Genomic DNA, 17,606 nt, shown 5'->3' on the forward strand with positions numbered 1-17,606 from the left:
ATAGTACAAACTAAATTATCAAGCACTTCATCAGTAGTAATTATAAAAATTTTAGAAACAATCCAGTTACTTACGAATACAGGTAAACAAATTTCTTTGGTTTGGATTAAGGCTCATTATGGAATTAACGGAAATGAAATAGTGGATAGACTTGCCAAGGATGCTACTACAACAGGGGAAACGATAGAAGAACCATTAATGCCAGTCACTGATCTACGACAATGGTTTAAGAAAAAACAAATGGAGCAATGGCAACTGGAATATGGTATATCTCTTAAAGGTGTACGATTTCATGATATCCAACCAAAAATTTATAGAAAACCGTTGTTTAACGACATTACAAATCGGCACTTCATTAAAACCTTAAATAGAGCAAGGAACAAACATGGTTTATATCCAGTTCACAAAAATAAACTAGGGTTGGCCACTTCTCCAAACTGCACATGCGGGGAGTTGGGTACTTTAGAGCATGTGATTTTCGATTGCGCAAACTTCCAGATGCTGAATCAACAGTTATATAAGAATCTACAAACAGTAGGAGTTACTCTCCCCACCAATTTAAATTCCATTTTATGTACACGAAATATAAATTTGTATAAAATTGTTTATAACCACTTAAAAAATATGAAAATTGATATTTAAAAAAAAATATATATAAAAAAAAAATTAAAATATATATATATATATATATATATATATATATATATATATATATATATATATAAACAACAAAAAAAAGAAAAAAAATAATAAAAAAAAAATAAATAAATATTAAAAAACAATAAAAAAAAACAAAATAAAAAAAAACAAAAAAAAAAACAAAAAAAAACAAAAAAATCACAAAGAAGGCCTAAACCTCCGCGAGGATGAATCGGGTTTAGGTCTTAGCGCGAAAGAAAAAAAAAAGAAAAAAAAATTAATATCAATTAGTGGTTTAGTATAAGTATTTAGTAATAGTGTTTTATTAGTATGTATTTTTAATGTAATGTATGTAATATATGTTTGTGATTATTAAAATATAATGTATATCAGTTAAAATTAGGAAATTGTGTCTATGAAAATTAAAAAAAAAAAAAAAATTTGAGCTGGCCAATTGGTTCAAACCAAGGTCATAAATCTAAACACACACACACACACACACATCCTTCTAATGAAAAAAGAGTGTGTGTACTTAGTCCTTATAATAGTCTAAGTATGTCAATAACCATTAATATTAAACAAAAAAGTTTTTCTTATGGGGGATTCGAACTAAGTACTGAGACGTCCGTAACTAGATACACATACCGCTAGCCTACGCAACCACTTGGTAGGCACGGCCGATATTAGGTATAAAAAGAACAAATAGGCAAGTAAAAAATGTAAAGAAAATAATTGACATCAAATGAAAAGACATTATACATAAATCATGGTAGATTCAAGGATATGAAAAAGAATTTTACGTACAATATATGTAATAGTAATTTTATTTTTGTTGAATTACCTTCATCATTAAAAATAATCGTTATCAGGTGCATTTAATAAGAAATTTAGCACTTTTTCTTGCGGCAGGGTTTTTGATTTTTTGGGAATGTAATTCCTTCCTTTTTGTTTCAAAAAAGCTGTAAGCTTTTTATAATTGCTTATATCAATGTCTTTATTTGTGGTCAAAGTTGCCTTTAACATTGAATAATAGGACCACATAGTCGATGGAGAATATTCTTTAGGCAATTCAGAGAAATATGCTAGTAAAACACTTTCACTATAATTTGTAATACAATTTTTTTCACGCCATGCTTCAAATATGTCATATTGCCTATTGTATTTTTCGATGGATTTTGCTGGGAGAAGCTCTGAAACTGCCTCTAACGATTTCTTGCGTATTTCAGGTGGTGTTCATGTAATTTCTTCCATTTCCAAAGCACCACTACTGTACTATAATTTGATATTCGTTTTAACACTTTTATTACAATAAATACAATTTTCAATTTAAATTTTTTAAATATGACAGTGATGACAGGTGACTTCTGCATGCCGCTTTCGATTTTTAATTGATAGATAGTTATCAATATTGAATAAATACCAAATCGGTAAAATTTTGATTAATTTTATATGAATATAATTGCAAAATACTACAGAATTTCACTTTTTGGCGTACATTTAAATAATAAGAACGTAAATTCTGTACAATATTTTCAATAATCAAAGTAAATAAATTTTAAGTTCACTCAAATAAATAATCGATTACTGCCATCGACCACTTAAATTCAATCTCGGTTAATTTGATTAATCGCGGCAGGTAAAGTAAAATTCTTCTTTCAGTACAATAAAGTGTTACTTTACTGCCGCAAATGGCGTCAAATGAGTACAATAATGAATGACTTTAGTGACGGTTGGCGATAAAATTATATTTTTGTACGTTTATATTAAAAGCTGTACAATGTGTACAAAACGATATTAAACTACATTTATTGTTTTGAAACATTTTTTTCTACGACCGACGCACGTACTGTTACGATCATTGAATAGTTTACACCTTAATTTTTATATTGTAATATGTACTGTAAAATTGCAGTGTCGTACGGATTTCATAAATGTCAAAGTCAAAAAGTCAATGCTTGTCTAAAATTTCGCGTTGAAAAATAAAACAGCGATATCAAACTACTCCAAAATGGTTATAATGAATTTGAATGATGCACAAAAGCAAGAACAATTGCCAAATTCGAAGAAGGTTGGTTTTTAAAACAAGTTGCTGCAGATTTGGAAGTGAGCCATATATGTGCATATGGAAAATCAAACAAAGATTGGATAATTTTTTGGAAGAAGGTTGGTTTTTAAAACAAGTTGCTGCAGATTTGGAAGTGAGCCATATGTGCATATGGAAAATCAAACAAAGATTGGATAATTTTGGATAGATATAAAATAAAATCGGTATTTTCAAACCAGACTTCCTTGTTTTCATTATTAAGACCATAATCCATTCCATTCAAAAAAACTTCTTTCTATACTTTCCATTTTGTTAAACTTTGTAAAATATATTTTTATATTATGTATTTTTATTTTTTAATTTTAAATAACCTATTCTAGATACATCACTGTTAACGTCACTTTGACGTAAAAGATGAGTTTAAACGAGGTAATAATTTAAAAATCGGCTCATAGATACGTAAGCCTGTAAACTATTCAATGACCGTAACTGTACATATTCTTGATAAATCGATGTTTTTCGTTTTCCACTGTTAGTGTAGGAAACAGAGGTTGAACCTTACAAAATGGACACAAGTCCGGTTTTATTTTTTTTATGGTATGTATATATCAAGGGGTACTTATTATGAGACTAACTTCTTCTTAAAAGATTTCGCCCCGGAACACCCATTTTCATCCATTTAAAGAGGGTAATTTGTGGTTTTTGAGAAACGTAGACCTTCCTGTACGTTTTGCAAAAAACTTCATCAATAGAAATATGAAGAGATATTTCCTACTATTTATTTCCGACCACATATGTCTATCACCCACCGTTTAGCGGGGGTGGCGCCCCAAAGTTGACAAGTTTTGACAAGTTGACAAAAGAAAATTAAAAAAAAAAATTTCCCTAACTGTAATGGAAATCAAGAATAAACTCTGCGGCAATTAGTCACAAATAAGTGGCTGATTTTTTGTTAAAAGTTTGATTTTAGGACAATTGCCCATTTTTTAATTACAGGGTGTTACATTTTAAAAAATCCCTTTTTATACCATCTGAACCGCCTACGCTAGAGTAAAAAAACTTTCAGTGATTACCCATGTACTGGTGTTATTTACAAATTTGTATAATGCACCCCCATTTTTCCCTGGAACCACCCAAAAAAAAAGGAGAATTAATAAACAAAGTGATTTTCTTGGAATCCATCACACCTTATTAAAATGCTTCATTTTATATAATTTTGTGCACGTTCTTATTATCCAAGCATGGACACCAAAAGCGATTTCATGGTACAACCCCTGTAGCGAAAAAAAAATTAAATAGAGGGTTGAATTTTTTTTTTTGCTTTTTGACCTATATATGGCTATATGGTCCATCAATAGGGTTTTTCATAAATATATATGGTTATTGCAACATCCCTGTGGAAACTACCTCTATCCCTGAAAATAAACTGCGGAAACTACCCCTATCCCTTGGTGAGGATGTTTTACGATTCTCTCATTACCTATGCATTTTTTTGAAACAAAACTTATACATAATTAAAGACCACTATTATCTCTACAAAAAATGCCTATGCATTTTTTTTTCATATAAGTAACCGTTACGGCACAGTGGCGCCGTAAACCTCAGAAATGCTTTGGCGGGCTCCATTTTTTGTTTTTGTTTTCGTCACCTATTCATTTTATTGATAATGTACTGTTATATTTCTATTTGATATGAAAATTAAATTTTGATAATTATAAACAGAATTCAATTTAATATAAAATATTTTCAATTTTCTCAACCACGGGCATATAAATTTAGAACAACCTGTATACAACAAATTGTTATGTTTAATTTTAAGAAGTGATTAGACGAAGCTTACGAAACTCGGGACAATGCGCTTAGAATAAACAAAGTGAATGGCGCGTACCATTATCGTTGTTCGCGGAAGGTTCGATCATTAGCCTATGCTAAATAAGACTCAGTTGAAAAAGATAATAGGTCATTATCGTTGTTCGCGGAAGGTTCGATCATTAGCCTATGCTAAATAAGACTCAGTTGAAATAGAGAATAGGTCATTAAAATTTGTAAATAGTAGAAAGTAATTTTAGAATGGGAATTAACTATTTCTTTTTTGAAATCCATTAAGCATATTTAGAAAGATTAAAAATTGGTTTTGAGGAAGACTGCGAATGAGAGTTGGTGGTGGAAGGTTGATTTGTGAATCTGGAAGGGATATTTAGAAAGTAGGGGAATGAATGACAAATAGAGATCAGAATGTTTTGAGCTGTCGAGAAGTGAAGTCGAGTAGTAGACGGTAGTGTACGGAGAGTGAGAAAGCCGGTGTAGTTCCGTGAGTGTGGAGTATCTATCGTGGAACGAGAGGTAGGCCAGGTTGAGAGTAAAGAACCTCCTTGAGCCAAGAGTTCCCGGTAGCTGATTGCAGTTTCGAAAAAGGTAGAACACAGCATCACGACAGAAGCAGGAACGAGAGCTATACGAGCTAATTTCAAGGGAGAACATTACTGGAAGCCAGGACGAGGTTTTGATCGCAGCCAAGGATAGCAGGAAACGGGTCTTGTGTGAAGACATTCTCAGTTCACCAGAAAAAGGTCAGTCTCATTTGTTTGGACATGAATGTATGGGTTTTTCGTATTAAATACCACATTTAAAATTGAAGAACATAATCAATAATATCAGAAAAGCTTCATCAAACTTAAATAAAATTGTTGCTAATAAATCATAATAGTTAAATGTTAATAAAAACTTTCAATTGGAAACCAAAAGGAAATAAGATTCCCATGTGTAAATGTTATGTTTAAGAATAATAAGATATATCAAATATTAAGCAGTGATTGCCATTTAAAATAAAATAAACAATATTTTGATTATAATTGTAACCCATATGTGTGTATTATTTTACTCTTTTCTTTCCTATCCCGATTAGGAACCATTGAGAAATACTTAGAAGCCACGTAAGTAAGTAATTAATTTTATAAAAAGCCCTGAGATTGAAAACATATTGATATGTGATCTGGTAAATTAATTAGATTATTATTAATGCATTGATTAAATTAAATGACATATAAGAATATTATCTCATATCAATAATCAAGATCACATTAGTACTTATAGAAAATAAAAAAACACACTGTCTGCTACACATTATGACCTATGCATATTTTACTTTCTTTGCACCCTAAAATTTTTGGTTATTTTCTTTATTAATTCTCCTTTTTTTGGGGTGGTTCTGGAGAAATATGGGGTGCATTATACAAATTTGTAAATAATACTTATACATGGGTAATCGCCTGAAAGTTTTTTTACTCTAGCATAGGCGGTTCAGATGGCATAAAAAGGGGTTTTTTAAAATGTAACAACCTGTAATTAAAAAATGGGCAATTGGCCTTAAATGAAACCTATACCAAAAAATCAGCCACTTATTTGTGATTAATTGCCGAAGGGTTTCTTCTTGATTTCCTGGCAGTTAGGAAAAATTATTTTTTTTAAACATATTTTTTCAAAACTTGTCAACTTTGGGGCGGCACCCTCGCTAAACGGTGGGTGATAGACATATGCTGTCGGGAAATAAATAGTAGGAAATATAGTCCTCTTCATAATTCTATTAAATATATTTTTTGCAAAACGTACAGGAAGGGCTACGTTTCGAAAAAACCACAAATTACCCCCTTTAACAGGATGAAAAGGGGTGTTACGGGGCGAAATTTTTTAAGAAAAAGGACCCCTTGATATACCAGAAATAAAAAAAATTTAGGGCACTCGTGGGAGTGTCGACAGAAGTGAAAACTTCTTATAGTATATCAATTACGAGCTCAATGCTTTTTCCGCATCAAAAAAGAAGTGATATGCTATTTAGGTATGCATACACATAATATAAATACATACGTACAAAATTTATTTCGGCGAGGTGATGACGGTCGCAAATTCAATACTTTTTCCCTATCGAAAGATCCCTCGAAACGGGATCATACTCGCAGACCAGGGCATGGACGAAATCGGATAACTACCCCTATTCTAGATCGATTTTTAAGAATTTCTGATCTTCGACAACGTTTTGTAACACGTCGAAGTCTACAAATTCAGCTTCAAAACGTACATGTTCTACAAATTAGTACTGAAATTGTTCGCCAGCAACTTAATAAGCCGCCCAAGGTCCTCTATTAACTGCAGAGCATTGAAGAGGGAGACTACGATTTGCAAGAGTACATGTAGTCTGTGTTGATTATCGGAGAATAGGCCATTTTTGGGAAAAGTTATTTACCAGCAATTTTATTGCTGGAATCGAATTATAAGATCCTATATATTAATAATATAGGTATGCAAAGTCCTCAGATAGTGTGCTACTTTTTTTATAAACAAAATGGCGCCCGAAAATTGTGTTTTTTTCAATTATTGCTCTAGAACTCCGAAGATTTTAACTTTACAACAAAAACACTCAAATAAAAATTCACCGTGATTAAATTCTGCATAGAGACGTGTTTTCCCCGATCTGCTCCGACGAAAATTTTCCTCGGAAAATGCGGGTTTTCCCAACAAAATCTTTAATTTTCAAATAAAGTTACAAAATAAAACAGCGATATCAAACTACTCCAAAATGGTTATAATGAATTTGAATGATGCACAAAAGCAAGAACAATTGCCAAATTCGAAGAAGGTTGGTTTTTAAAACAAGTTGCTGCAGATTTGGAAGTGAGCCATATATGTGCATATGGAAAATCAAACAAAGATTGGATAATTTTTTGGAAGAAGGTTGGTTTTTAAAACAAGTTGCTGCAGATTTGGAAGTGAGCCATATGTGCATATGGAAAATCAAACAAAGATTGGATAATTTTGGATAGATATAAAATAAAATCGGTATTTTCAAACCAGACTTCCTTGTTTTCATTATTAAGACCATAATCCATTCCATTCAAAAAAACTTCTTTCTATACTTTCCATTTTGTTAAACTTTGTAAAATATATTTTTATATTATGTATTTTTATTTTTTAATTTTAAATAACCTATTCTAGATACATCACTGTTAACGTCACTTTGACGTAAAAGATGAGTTTAAACGAGGTAATAATTTAAAAATCGGCTCATAGATACGTAAGCCTGTAAACTATTCAATGACCGTAACTGTACATATTCTTGATAAATCGATGTTTTTCGTTTTCCACTGTTAGTGTAGGAAACAGAGGTTGAACCTTACAAAATGGACACAAGTCCGGTTTTATTTTTTTTATGGTATGTATATATCAAGGGGTACTTATTATGAGACTAACTTCTTCTTAAAAGATTTCGCCCCGGAACACCCATTTTCATCCATTTAAAGAGGGTAATTTGTGGTTTTTGAGAAACGTAGACCTTCCTGTACGTTTTGCAAAAAACTTCATCAATAGAAATATGAAGAGATATTTCCTACTATTTATTTCCGACCACATATGTCTATCACCCACCGTTTAGCGGGGGTGGCGCCCCAAAGTTGACAAGTTTTGACAAGTTGACAAAAGAAAATTAAAAAAAAAAATTTCCCTAACTGTAATGGAAATCAAGAATAAACTCTGCGGCAATTAGTCACAAATAAGTGGCTGATTTTTTGTTAAAAGTTTGATTTTAGGACAATTGCCCATTTTTTAATTACAGGGTGTTACATTTTAAAAAATCCCTTTTTATACCATCTGAACCGCCTACGCTAGAGTAAAAAAACTTTCAGTGATTACCCATGTACTGGTGTTATTTACAAATTTGTATAATGCACCCCCATTTTTCCCTGGAACCACCCAAAAAAAAAGGAGAATTAATAAACAAAGTGATTTTCTTGGAATCCATCACACCTTATTAAAATGCTTCATTTTATATAATTTTGTGCACGTTCTTATTATCCAAGCATGGACACCAAAAGCGATTTCATGGTACAACCCCTGTAGCGAAAAAAAAATTAAATAGAGGGTTGAATTTTTTTTTTTGCTTTTTGACCTATATATGGCTATATGGTCCATCAATAGGGTTTTTCATAAATATATATGGTTATTGCAACATCCCTGTGGAAACTACCTCTATCCCTGAAAATAAACTGCGGAAACTACCCCTATCCCTTGGTGAGGATGTTTTACGATTCTCTCATTACCTATGCATTTTTTTGAAACAAAACTTATACATAATTAAAGACCACTATTATCTCTACAAAAAATGCCTATGCATTTTTTTTTCATATAAGTAACCGTTACGGCACAGTGGCGCCGTAAACCTCAGAAATGCTTTGGCGGGCTCCATTTTTTGTTTTTGTTTTCGTCACCTATTCATTTTATTGATAATGTACTGTTATATTTCTATTTGATATGAAAATTAAATTTTGATAATTATAAACAGAATTCAATTTAATATAAAATATTTTCAATTTTCTCAACCACGGGCATATAAATTTAGAACAACCTGTATACAACAAATTGTTATGTTTAATTTTAAGAAGTGATTAGACGAAGCTTACGAAACTCGGGACAATGCGCTTAGAATAAACAAAGTGAATGGCGCGTACCATTATCGTTGTTCGCGGAAGGTTCGATCATTAGCCTATGCTAAATAAGACTCAGTTGAAAAAGATAATAGGTCATTATCGTTGTTCGCGGAAGGTTCGATCATTAGCCTATGCTAAATAAGACTCAGTTGAAATAGAGAATAGGTCATTAAAATTTGTAAATAGTAGAAAGTAATTTTAGAATGGGAATTAACTATTTCTTTTTTGAAATCCATTAAGCATATTTAGAAAGATTAAAAATTGGTTTTGAGGAAGACTGCGAATGAGAGTTGGTGGTGGAAGGTTGATTTGTGAATCTGGAAGGGATATTTAGAAAGTAGGGGAATGAATGACAAATAGAGATCAGAATGTTTTGAGCTGTCGAGAAGTGAAGTCGAGTAGTAGACGGTAGTGTACGGAGAGTGAGAAAGCCGGTGTAGTTCCGTGAGTGTGGAGTATCTATCGTGGAACGAGAGGTAGGCCAGGTTGAGAGTAAAGAACCTCCTTGAGCCAAGAGTTCCCGGTAGCTGATTGCAGTTTCGAAAAAGGTAGAACACAGCATCACGACAGAAGCAGGAACGAGAGCTATACGAGCTAATTTCAAGGGAGAACATTACTGGAAGCCAGGACGAGGTTTTGATCGCAGCCAAGGATAGCAGGAAACGGGTCTTGTGTGAAGACATTCTCAGTTCACCAGAAAAAGGTCAGTCTCATTTGTTTGGACATGAATGTATGGGTTTTTCGTATTAAATACCACATTTAAAATTGAAGAACATAATCAATAATATCAGAAAAGCTTCATCAAACTTAAATAAAATTGTTGCTAATAAATCATAATAGTTAAATGTTAATAAAAACTTTCAATTGGAAACCAAAAGGAAATAAGATTCCCATGTGTAAATGTTATGTTTAAGAATAATAAGATATATCAAATATTAAGCAGTGATTGCCATTTAAAATAAAATAAACAATATTTTGATTATAATTGTAACCCATATGTGTGTATTATTTTACTCTTTTCTTTCCTATCCCGATTAGGAACCATTGAGAAATACTTAGAAGCCACGTAAGTAAGTAATTAATTTTATAAAAAGCCCTGAGATTGAAAACATATTGATATGTGATCTGGTAAATTAATTAGATTATTATTAATGCATTGATTAAATTAAATGACATATAAGAATATTATCTCATATCAATAATCAAGATCACATTAGTACTTATAGAAAATAAAAAAACACACTGTCTGCTACACATTATGACCTATGCATATTTTACTTTCTTTGCACCCTAAAATTTTTGGTTATTTTCTTTATTAATTCTCCTTTTTTTGGGGTGGTTCTGGAGAAATATGGGGTGCATTATACAAATTTGTAAATAATACTTATACATGGGTAATCGCCTGAAAGTTTTTTTACTCTAGCATAGGCGGTTCAGATGGCATAAAAAGGGGTTTTTTAAAATGTAACAACCTGTAATTAAAAAATGGGCAATTGGCCTTAAATGAAACCTATACCAAAAAATCAGCCACTTATTTGTGATTAATTGCCGAAGGGTTTCTTCTTGATTTCCTGGCAGTTAGGAAAAATTATTTTTTTTAAACATATTTTTTCAAAACTTGTCAACTTTGGGGCGGCACCCTCGCTAAACGGTGGGTGATAGACATATGCTGTCGGGAAATAAATAGTAGGAAATATAGTCCTCTTCATAATTCTATTAAATATATTTTTTGCAAAACGTACAGGAAGGGCTACGTTTCGAAAAAACCACAAATTACCCCCTTTAACAGGATGAAAAGGGGTGTTACGGGGCGAAATTTTTTAAGAAAAAGGACCCCTTGATATACCAGAAATAAAAAAAATTTAGGGCACTCGTGGGAGTGTCGACAGAAGTGAAAACTTCTTATAGTATATCAATTACGAGCTCAATGCTTTTTCCGCATCAAAAAAGAAGTGATATGCTATTTAGGTATGCATACACATAATATAAATACATACGTACAAAATTTATTTCGGCGAGGTGATGACGGTCGCAAATTCAATACTTTTTCCCTATCGAAAGATCCCTCGAAACGGGATCATACTCGCAGACCAGGGCATGGACGAAATCGGATAACTACCCCTATTCTAGATCGATTTTTAAGAATTTCTGATCTTCGACAACGTTTTGTAACACGTCGAAGTCTACAAATTCAGCTTCAAAACGTACATGTTCTACAAATTAGTACTGAAATTGTTCGCCAGCAACTTAATAAGCCGCCCAAGGTCCTCTATTAACTGCAGAGCATTGAAGAGGGAGACTACGATTTGCAAGAGTACATGTAGTCTGTGTTGATTATCGGAGAATAGGCCATTTTTGGGAAAAGTTATTTACCAGCAATTTTATTGCTGGAATCGAATTATAAGATCCTATATATTAATAATATAGGTATGCAAAGTCCTCAGATAGTGTGCTACTTTTTTTATAAACAAAATGGCGCCCGAAAATTGTGTTTTTTTCAATTATTGCTCTAGAACTCCGAAGATTTTAACTTTACAACAAAAACACTCAAATAAAAATTCACCGTGATTAAATTCTGCATAGAGACGTGTTTTCCCCGATCTGCTCCGACGAAAATTTTCCTCGGAAAATGCGGGTTTTCCCAACAAAATCTTTAATTTTCAAATAAAGTTTTAGATAAGTAATTATTTACTAATAATTAAATAATTTGGTGACTTAAAAGCCTTCTTGGTTTAGATTATAGTTCCAGAAGCTGGTGAAAATTAAACGAATATTTTAGCAACAATTCAATTATTAATTAATAATTTACGGTCGCAATAATAACCAAAATAATTATGATACACTGATCAAACTTTGAAATCTTATAAAGATGAGATGCCTATTTAACATTTTGTCGACAAAATATAATTTTTTTATTTTTTTGCATAATCTTTAAATGTTTAAAAAAAAATAGTTATAAACAAATTAACGTTTCTCAGAAAGTTTTTATTATATTATAATTTTAAAAAATAGCTAAAATGCGCATTTCAAATATCTTGAAAATGAATGCTTTAAAACTTTTTTGCAACCATTTGCAAAAAAGTTATGAAACAGCAAAGTAAGCATACGATTACTGCGGTGTTAATAATTTTTTTTAATTCTTTCAAAGCGTAGAAGTGAGTTTAAAGTACAAGCTAATTATTTATAAAACAATATCGATTATCAGCTTAATGGTTATATTTTAATTAAAGATTATAAATATATTTTTCTGTAATTTACACGCGCGAAAGTAGAATAATACAGTACCGTAGCTACCCGCCCACATACACAACTCGCGCGAGTTTAAGCGTGTCAGTCGCTTCGAGTGAACATTTTATCTCCGGCTCTGTATCAAGCCTACTTTCGCGCTAAAAATTACAAAAAAAAGTATTTTTAATCTTTGATTAAAATATAACCATTGCACTAATTTTTGACATTCTTTGTGAGTAATTAGATTGTACCATAGACTCACTTTTAAGCTTTGAAACAATTAAAACAAATTATAAACAATGGAGATATCGTATATTTATTTTGCTGTTTCCTAACTTTTTTGCAAATGGTTGGAAAATTTTTTTAAAGCATTCATTTTCAAGACCTATGAAATACGCATTTTAAGTATTTTTTAAAATTAGAATATAATAAACAATTTCTAAGAAATGTTAATTTGTTTATAACAATTTTTTTTAAACATTTAAAGATTATGCAAAAAAATGAAAAATTTATATTTTGTCGACAAAATATTAAATAGGCATCACACCTTTATAATCTTTCTAAGTTTGATCAATGTCTCATGATTATTTTGGTTGTTATTGCGAGTGTAAATTATTTACAAGTTATTTAATTATTCATAAATAATTACTGACTCAAAAAGTTTATTTGAAAATTCGAGATTTTGTTGGAAAAACCCACATTTTCCGAGGAAAATTTTCGTCGGAGCAAATCGGGAAAAACATGCCTATATGTAGAATTAAATTGGGGTGAATTTTTATTTAAGTGTTTTTGGTGTAAAGTTAAAATCTTCGGAGTTATAGACCAATAATTGAAAAAAACACGATTTGGGGGCGCTATTTTGTTTATAAAAAAAGTAGCACACTATCCGCGGACTTTCCATACCTATATTATTAATATATAGGATCATAATATTCGATTCCAGCAATAAAATTGCTGGTAAATAACCTTTCTTTGTACTTTACTAATTAGACCAGCGTATCATAACTATTTTTTTTTCAAAATTTAAAGATTATGCAAAAAAACGAAAAATTTATATTTTGTCGACAAAATATGAAATAAGCATCTCATCTTTATAATCTATATAAGTTTGATCAATGTATCATGATTATTTTGGTTATTATTGCGATCGTAAATTGTTAATTAACAATTGAATTGTTGCTAAAATATTCGTTTAATTTTCACCGGCTTCTGGAATTACAATCTATACCAAGAAAGCTTTGATGTCACTAAGTTATTTAATTATTGATTAATAATTACTTACCTAAAACTTTATTTGAAAATTAGAGTTTTTGTTGGGAATACCCGCATTTTCCGAGGAAAATTTTCATCGGAGCAAATCGGGAAAAACATATCTCTATGCAGAATTTAATTGCGGTGAATTTTTATTGAGTGTTTTTGGTGTAAAGTTAAAATCTTCGGAGTTATAGAGCAATAATTGAAAACAATACGATTTGTCGGCGCCATTTTGTTTATAAAAAAGTAGCACACTATCTGCGGACTTTGCATACCTATATTATTAATATATAGGATCTAATAATTCGATTCCAGCAATAAAATTGCTGGTAAATAACTTTTCCATGAATTTTGCTAATTAGCCCAGATTATTAATATAATCTAATGCAGTAAATTGTTGAGATATTTTGCCAATATCTTTTTTATCTAAAAAATGCCAGTTATAACAGACGTTCCGCTACGATTTGGCCACTTTTATAATTTTGAGAAACAATAAACTTGAAACGCAACTAGCTCGGTTGCAACATCTTCTTTTTCCGGTTTACACAAACTAAGCTCGTTACCAATTATTATTGCCAACTAAAAGTAAATCTAATTGTGCAAACTACTGTATATGGTATTTTATTTGTACACGTTTAACAGTTCCTAACTTTTGAACCGAATAGACACTGACATGCAGTTTACATTTCAAGATTTATGTACCGTTTTATACGTTTTCTTTCTGGTAATTACATCACGGAATTGCAAGTAAATACTTAAACAATAGCAAATTGTTGTACAATTATTGCTTAAATAATTAATTTAATTAAATGGTTTTTGACCAAATGAGCGCCGAAATTTTAATTTTCCAAAGATTAAAAAAAATATTTTAAAATTCTGTTAATTGTTGCCTTTTAGATATACTATATGCCAGGGCGCATCTGTAAAAATATTAGTACATTTGGATGTTGAGAGGTGACTCATATTTTTTGCAGAAATTGCTTGAAAATAACTCATATAATATTTGATTTATCCTCCCACTCAAAAAGGTCCGGAACATTGTTTAAATAATCAAAATGTCAAAAAATGAAGGAAAAATTCGATTTTTTTTCTTCGTTTTTTGATTATAACTTTAAAAGTGTTCATTTTCGAGAAAAGTTACACCAACATAAAAGTTGCGTAATTAAATTTCCTATAATATATGATTAGCTAAAAGTTTTAAAAATTGTCACTATTGTTGCAAAATAGCAATAATTGCGAAAAAAACCATAAAAAAACAAGTATTCGCATTTTATGTTTTTCAACCATTTATGCTACACTTAGGACCTTCGTATTTCACCCCAAAAGACTTTATAATATATTAAAACAATACTGTAAATTTCATTATGATCGGTTTAATAGGTTTTGCAATCCAGCTTTCGCAAAAAAAAATTCATTTTTTCAAAATGTTGCAGGACTGAAAATAAAGCAGAGAGCAAGTAAATTTTTTTTACATGTTGAAGAATACTGCACCTTTTATTTGCAATTTGCAAAATTAAAATCGGTTAACTACCACGGCGTCAGGATTTTTTTTTAAATAAACATTAATTTTTGGTGCTACGCGCAGGACAGCGGATACGTTTTGTTCTGATTGGGCATTCCAATGACCTTTGATAATGATTGATACATTTTAATTTTTAGTACCTTTCGATATAAATAAATAAATTTGTTTATTGCAAAATAAAAACACATACTCTGTCCTTTGAAATAACACTTTTTTAGCAAAAACTTTCTTTGTTCATATATTTTAACTTAGAGAATAAAAGTTTATTATTTTTAAACATATGCAATTGTTTAAACAATATTTCACAAACAATAATCAAATTAGTTTGGATTTTTGTGGAATTGAAATATTAAAATACAACAAAATATAGAGTAAGAAACTAGTATATTAGATAAAGATTGGAAGAAATTTTGGTGGCAATAAACTTGTGTGAATCGAACACCGCTGTCCTGCGCGTAGCACCAAAAATTAATGTTTATTTAAAAAAATTCCTGACGCCGTGGTAGTTAACCGATTTTAATTTTACACGTTGCAAATGAAAGTTACAGTATTCTTCTATGTGTAAAAAAATTTCAACTTGCTGTCTGCTTTATTTTAAGTCCTGCCACATTTAAAAAAAAAGTTTATTTATTATTTATTTGAGCTATTTAATAAGTTTATTTATTATTATTTATTTATTATTTATTTGCGATTAATGAATATTGAGCTTACATAATGACCAAGACTGGATGCTACCTCACTAATAATAAATGTGGCTTTCCTGGACGATACCTGGGTTCTATTGAGGGCAGACGAAAGTTCAGAAGTCATGATTTTGATTCGTGCTCTTTTAGGTAAGGTTTCACCTTCAGAAGTCGCAGCCACACCAACATTATCATTGTTGTCCACGTCCATTTCACCAATTTTAATACTCTTTATTCCTGTGTCCTGTGCTGAATTGTAACTGATAAGCGATTAATTATTATTATTAATATCGTTTACGTTATTGGCTTAAATTTTGTGGGCCAGTTTTCTCTGATGGCAGTTTATATTTTTAAGAACAAAATCAAAATCACTAATTATTGTGATTATTTTTTGCCAAATAAGAAAATAATTAATTACACCTATATAAACAAATCATAAATATAAAACTATTTACTGCACAAATTGTTTCGTTAAATTGCTGCAATATATTTTGTCATTTAGCAAATTAATTACAAATTTTATTAGAAACTATCTAGCAAATGTTTTGAAATATCTGGAGATCGTTCGAAAGCTCGTATCCGTATGTCTGTCTATGTACTTATTAATGAACAATGATTAATCGGCAATTAACCGCAAGAAGTATGTAATAATTGGAGATACCATCTCAAAAAAGACTATGATATTAAATTTAATTTCTAATATAATTGAAATGTAAAAGTACAATCACGGATACATCCATAGACGACTCGTTACACGAAATGATACATAGATGTTGAAAATACTAGTATGTAACTAATTATATCCAATGATTAATGGTAGTGGAAAAAGAATAGGAAAATACAGATGTTTTAACATTTTTCTCTTTGTGAAAATTTTAGTTTGTGTATTATATAAACTATTTATTTCTACAATAAATAATTAACCGCAAAGGTATACTAAAACTATCAGGACAAGCAACCGAAATATGCATTACAAAAGAGTAGTGCATTAGAACTATATATATATATATCAATCGGTTTTAAAACGTCTTGCGACGTTGTCCGATGCCTAATTTCCATGACACTCTATCATCCCATTGGCCCTCTCTAAGATCTCTTGCGCTCATCGCCTTCGTTACTCCCTCTCTCCAAGATTTCTTGGGTCTTCCTCTCTTTCTGCGGTTTGGTGGTACCCATTGCATAATTATTTTAGGGAGTCTTGAGTTATCCATCCTCTGGACGTGTCCGTACCATATCAGCTGTTTTCTTTCTATGTCTGTTGTTAGAGAGCCGTCGACCCCCATTCACTGTCTTATCTCATCATTACGTATTCTCTCTCTGCGTGACACTCCTACTGATCTTCTAAAAGCGTCCATTTCTACTGCCTCCAGTTTTCTTCTGTTGTTTTCGGTTATCCGCCAAGTTTCTGCTCCGTACAATAGACTGCTTTTAATAAGAGATTCGTAGATATTGTGTTTTCTTCTTTTTCCTATTTCATGATTCCACAGTACGCTGTTTAGACAACCTATTGTTTTTCTGGATTGTGTTATTCTTCTCTTTATTTCTTCATCATCTTTCCCCGTTGTGTCAAAAACGATTCTTAGATATGTGTAATGGTCGCAGGGCATGATGATTTCATTATTTTCTAATGTGATGTTCGATAGTTCGGTACCTATTGGCAGGTATTTTGTTTTTTCTGTATTAATTTCTAGTCCCCACTTTCTATATTCTTCTTGTAATTTCCTTGCCATGTACTCTAAATCATCTTTATCGTTTGCTAT

The sequence above is a fragment of the Diabrotica virgifera genome, chromosome 1, assembly GCF_917563875.1.
Source record: "Diabrotica virgifera virgifera chromosome 1, PGI_DIABVI_V3a".
Classification (NCBI taxonomy): domain Eukaryota; kingdom Metazoa; phylum Arthropoda; class Insecta; order Coleoptera; family Chrysomelidae; genus Diabrotica; species Diabrotica virgifera.